This window comes from Pseudoliparis swirei, chromosome 15 (genome assembly GCF_029220125.1).
Source record: "Pseudoliparis swirei isolate HS2019 ecotype Mariana Trench chromosome 15, NWPU_hadal_v1, whole genome shotgun sequence".
In the NCBI taxonomy this organism is placed as follows: Eukaryota; Metazoa; Chordata; class Actinopteri; order Perciformes; family Liparidae; genus Pseudoliparis; species Pseudoliparis swirei.
This window is the reverse complement of record NC_079402.1, coordinates 11,722,326-11,728,548: the sequence shown is the minus strand read 5'-3', so window position 1 is coordinate 11,728,548 and position 6,223 is coordinate 11,722,326. Positions and strand designations below refer to the sequence as shown.

The following is a 6,223-nucleotide window of genomic DNA, read 5'->3' as shown; positions in this document are numbered from 1 at the left end:
TTCGCTTCGTGTGAGATGCTGCTGCTGCTGCTGCTGTTGATGGGGGTGGTGCTGGTGGTGCTGGTGGGCGGAGCAGGGCGCCTCCAAACGTTCAGCCTATCTCTGGCCGGCGGACTCGGGTTTTTCCGCGTTTGAGGCGGAAGCGCGGTGACGGTCTGATGTGGATCTTTGTTGTACTTTTGTTTAGTCCACTACTTTTATGACAGTATGACTTTCAGGGTATGATTCATACACAATGTGTTATGAGCATGTGCATGCACACCAGCAGCAACAACAACGTAAAAGGTTCCAGAAGACTAATAAAAACACATAATAAGTTTTCACATAGTTTATGTTTATTAATGCAGAAGCCACTGCAACACCAGCAAACCTATATCATTCTTGAAATGCCTGTGAGCGTCAAAAAGGTAATGACGAAAATCTAATCAAGCAGACGAACTCCTCGCCTATCACTCTCTTCTCTCCTCCTTCTCTACAGCCAAAAGCTCATTCTACCAAATAAATTCAACCTTCTTTCTCTAACCCCTAAAAACTCTATCTTTTCCAACCTCATTGATCCCACTTGTCCCCCTCCTCCTTCCACCCTTCTACCGAGCCACTTCGTCGACTACTTTACAAACAAGATAGACAACATACGCTCCTCCTTTACCAATCCATCTGAGCTGTCTAAATATTGGACTGGCGAGTGGAATATTTTGTTCATTTATCTCTCCATGGAGGGAAAATAACTAAATTACTCAAGACCTCATATAGCTATTGTTAGTTCTTCAACTTATTTTATTAGCTCAATGGCCATTATTTCTAGTCTTAAAATCAGATTATTTGTAGTTTTAGTAAATCATGTTAATCTAAAAAGTATATACAGTGCATCCGGAAAGTATTCACAGCGCTTCACTTTTTCCACATTTTGTTATGTTACAGCCTTATTCCAAAATGAATTAAATTCATTATTTTCCTCAACATTCTACACACAACAACCCATAATGACAAAGTGAAAACTGTTGTTTGCAAATTTTTGCAAATCTGTTAAAAATAAAGAACGAAAACATAACATGTACATAAGTATTCACAGCCTTTGCCATGACACTCAAAATTTAGCTCAGGTGCATCCTGTTTCCACCGATCATCCTTGAGATGTTTGATTGGAGTCCACCTGTGCTAAATTCAGTTGATTGGACACGATTGAGAAAGGCACACAGCTGTCTATATAAGGTATCACAGTTGACAGTGCATATCAGAGCATAAACCAAGCCATGAAGTTCAAGGAATTATCTATAGACCTCCGAGACAGAATTGTATCGAGGCACAGATCTGGCGAAGGGTACAGAAAGATTTCTGCAGCATTGAAAGTCCCAATGAGCACAGTGGCCTCCATCATCCGGACATGGAAGAAGTTTGGAACCACCAGGACTCTTCCTAGAGTTGGCCGCCCAGCCAGACTGAGCGATCGGGGGAGAAGGGCCTTAGTCAGGGAAGTGACCAGGAACCCGATGGTCACTCTGACAGAGCTCCAGCATTGTTCTATGAAGAGAGGAGAACCTTCCAGAAGGACAACCATCTCTGCAGCACTCCACAAATCAGGCCTGTTTGGTAGAGTGGCCAGACGGAAGCCACTCCTCAGTAAAAAGCACATGACAGCCCGCCTAGAGTTTGCAAAAAAGCACCTGAAGGACTCTCAGACCATGAGAAACAAAATTCTCTGGTCTGATGAAACAAAGATTGAACTCTTTGGCCTGAATGCCAAGCGTCATGTCTGGAGGAAACCAGGCACTGCTCATCACCTGGCCAATACCATCCCTACAGTGAAGCATGGTGGTGGCAGCATCATGCTGTGGGGATGTTTTTCAGCCGGAGGAACTGGGAGACGAGTCAGGATTGAGGGAAAGATGAATGCAGCAACGTACAGAGACATCCTGGATGAAAACATGCTCCAAAGCGCTCTGGACCTCAGACTGGGGCGACGGTTCATCTTCCAACAGGACAACGACCCGAAGCACACAGCCAAGATAACAAAGGAGTGGCTTCGGGACAACTCTGTGAAGGTCCTTGAGTGGCCCAGCCAGAGCCCTGACTTGAACCCGATTGAACATCTCTGGAGAGATCTGAAAATGGCTGTGCACCGACGCTCCCCATCCAACCTGATGGAACTTGAGAGGTTCTGCAAAGAAGAATGGGAGAAACTGCCCAGAAATAGGTGTGCCACGCTTGTGGAATCATACCAAAGAAGACTTGAGGCTGTAATTGCTGCCAAAGGTGCTTCAACAAAGTATTGAGCAAAGGCTGTGAATACTTATGTACATGTTATGTTTTCGTTCTTTATTTTTAATAAATGTGCAAAAATTAGCAAAAAACAGTTTTCACTTTGTCATTATGGGTTTTTGTGTGTAGAATGTTGAGGAAAATAATGAATTTAATCCATTTTGGAATAAGGCTGTAACATAACAAAATGTGGAAAAAATTAAGCGCTGTGAATACTTTCCGGATGCACTGAATATATTTGAATCTACCACATGGACACTCAGTCAATTCCGTGAACACTATTACATTGCAAACGTAGTCTACAGTACAAAAAGAAGAAACAAACAAGATACAAGTATGTCGCATAGTAAATTGCATTATTTCAGCTTGCACAAGTCTCCGTTTGGAGATGTTCACAGTATCATCTCTGGACCTCTCTACAAACCCTGGTGAAATAAAGCCGCTGAAGGGGTTAATTCGTTCACACGCTCCTGCACAACACACACACTGCTGTCTCTGCAGAAATCTATCGGAAGACGGGATGAGGTCATTGACGATGATGTTGCTTCCCCGCTGAAAGATACATCTCATCCGTCTGCCTGTTGCACATTCACTCCTTCATCAAGGGTTGAGGTTAAACTATCAAGCATCAGGCGAAGAAAGACTTACTGTTCTCTAAAAGTTCATTGTGGTTTTCAATCCGCTGGATCCATCATCACCAGACACCTCTGCAGTCAAAGGTGGGTCGTCACGTCCATGCGTGAATTCTCTGTATTTTACTGACTGTGGTGCATATTTGCTTTATTGCAGACCAAAACTAGCCCATGGTAATGATGATATAGGATGTGGACATTGTGATTTGGCTGTGAATCAGTGGGCCTTGTGCATATAGTTGTCTTCGAATTGCCAACATTTGTATCACACTTACATTTCCAAAATGTAAATACAGTGTTCTAGAAGCAGCCGAAAAGGCCCACAGCCTATTTGAAAAGGATGATTGGTTTAGTGGAAAGCAATCTCTGCAGCTCACACCTTTTTTACCTCTGACAAACTGTGCACCAAATATTCATTTAAATCCACACAGGCCGTCATGTCAAGCTCCTCTGACACGCTACGGTTTGGTTTCCCCACCCACGGTGACTCCATCCTTTGCAAAATCAACGCTCTCAGGGAGCAGCAGCGCTTCTGTGACATCACACTCCTCCTCGGGGGTCCACAAGGCGCCGCTGTTCAGCCTCTCCACTTCCACGGCCACAGAGCGGTGCATGCAGCGTCCTCAGACTTCCTGCGTGACCAATTCCTGCTCCACTAAGGCCGGGCCAAGCTGAGTGTGGGTGTAGTTTCTCGTGTGGAGGTTGGCAAGAGACTTCTCCTGTCATGCTACACCGGGCTCCTGGAGATGCGATATAATTAATGCTTCTCTGAACACTCCCATTAAAACAGAGCAGAACACCAAACCTATGCCAGTTATAAACTCTTTTACAGCAGGTGATGTACATGGATTAAGATCACTGGCAGCAGAGTGTCAGGATGAATAACATAAAAACAGAAATAGGGAGGAGTGTGATATGAAAGTTAAAGATGATTGCTCCTTGGTTGTAGTTGTGTTTGTGTGTGCTTTAAGTGCACAACGTGGGTGTTTGGTGTGAATCGTAACCGTTTCTCTTCATTATTTTACTCTTTTCCTTGTTTTTCATTAAATATATTTTATTCTAGGTCCCTCTAAGAGACCTGGTAAGCTACCTGACTGCCGCCAGTGCGCTCCAGATGAGTCAGGTGGTGGAAAGGTGTTCCCAGGCCATCTCGCAATACTTTGGTCCCACACTGGCTTTTTTTAAACCAGAGAGACATTTAGAGGAGAAGGACACCCAGCAGCCAGACAGCAACCAGCCAGGTACCAGCGTCAGAAATCAGGAGGAAAGGGATGCATCCCAGCCCAGCACCGGCATCCAGGAATCAAGTACGGAGGAAGAAGGAGCGGTTTTCATTCAGTCCACGTCAAGGTTCAGTCAAGGAGCCACGATCAAAGATAATAAAAGGGGGCTGGTTATAGCTAAAGAGTTTTCTGAAGATCCAGCATGCTGTCTAGATAGCCTGAAGTCAGAGGAAGAAGGAGACATGCAGCCTGTTAACACAAACCAGCCCCCCTATCAAGTTCATCACGTTGTAGGTGCTCCTCAATGTAAGCTACACTCTCCTCCAGCTTTCCAAGATCATACATCACCCAGAGGAAGTTCTGCTCAATGCAAAACATTGGTGGACAGTTCCCAGAACCAAGAGGAAGAAGCAGAGGGAGAGCCAAGCGAAAAGGAAGAATTGTTCTTGCTGGAAACTCAACTGCAAGAATGTGGCAAGCTGATGGACTCCCATCTGCTTTGCCTCTCTGGGGCACATGTGCCAAGCAGTCACTGCTCTGGAGATGAGCTGGCAGAGGGCTCAGACACCATGTCGATCCAGAGGCCGTACCTGTGCACGAGGTGTGACAGAGTCTTCCAGCAGCTGGAGAGCTACGTGGGCCACCTGAAGCAGCACAGACGGTACTTGTGTTTGGTCTGTGGGAAAGGCTTTTCCCAGAGGATTAACCTGGCCCACCATGTACGCGTCCACACTGGGGTCAGGCCTTTTCGATGCCCGCTGTGCCACAAGACATTTTCCCAAAAGGCCACGATACAAGACCACTTCAATCTGCACACAGGGGAGAAGCCCCATCAGTGTAAACAGTGTGCTATGCTGTTCCAACACAAGGAAGGCCTCTGGCTCCACCTGAAGGACATTCATGGTAAGAGTAGCCTGCAGAGCATGCTTGAGGAGGCTGTGCACTGACGATAGATGAACAGTTACGCTATAAGTGTCATTCATGGTATTTATAGTTGATAGATCTATATAACTTTGAGAACATGTCAAATAAGGTTTATCAAGAAGCACTTGACCGTAACTTGCAGGGTAATAATTTAGGAATTATTTAAAAAAATCTCCAAGGACTGTCTCACGTGATGCTACATCAGTGTCTCCCAATCAATGAGTGAATGCATTTACTCTCTTACATCCGGCTACTGGAAATAAGTACATTTCCTTCTGTGCCTTCTGCAGTGTTATCCTTATCTCTGTCTGCATACATTGAATGAAGTCCTGCATGCAATGTACAAATTCCATTATGCTCTCTCTTCATGTATTATATTGATTACAATCTCATAACGGGTTGAGTTGGGCATTGCTTCAAACACCTGCTTTCTATAGGTTGTACAGAACAACTAAGTTTGTCTCTGTTCCTATCTACGAGATTTTTTTGATAATTTACAAAGAAGATTAGCCATAACTAACTTCAAGAGACAGTTTTAAGACTCACCATTCTGCAGCAGGAGTGTCAAACTCATTTTCCCCGTGGGCCACATCAGCATCATGGCCGCCCTCAAAGGGCTGTAACTGAAACACTGTATAAACTACTCCCGAACATATTGTTAAATAACTCTCTTTGCATCTGATTATTGTTTATTTGATTGTAGAAATATTGTACATAAGAAAATGTCTCTAATAGTATAACATAAATCCATTTAATTTGAAACCATCAAAATAAAAGCACAGGATACTTTTGTAAAATGTCTTGAAGAAAAGGTGATCATACGTCTTTCAAGCAGTCAGGGGCCACATCAAATGACGTGGTGGGCCGGAATCGGCCCGCGGGCCTTGTGTTTGACACCTGAATTCTACAGTGAACAAGTTAGCGCATGCTTTAATTGCCGCAACAAATTCTAGTGAAAATGATTTCCTTGATTAAAAAAAAAAATGCTTTCAAAAGTTCGAACAGACTATTTCTTCGCTGATCGACTAACTCCTGCATTCTGTCTGCAGGTTGAGAGCCAACCGTCGCTTCACCATCTGTATCGACTGAAATGTGGTGCAGCTCGCTGAGCATTATACACTCTAAGTGAGTGGATGCTCCTGCATGGCTGAGAGGGTTTCCATTCTCTCTTGCTCCATTCTTACC

General features: G+C 44.4%; 1 pseudogene; it reads left to right on the top strand.

Annotated features, from left to right (window-relative positions):
* Positions 1-3,328: 3,328 nt before the first annotated feature.
* Positions 3,329-5,061, top strand: LOC130205804 (zinc finger and BTB domain-containing protein 26-like; annotated as a pseudogene).
* The last annotated feature ends 1,162 nt before the right edge of the window (positions 5,062-6,223 follow it).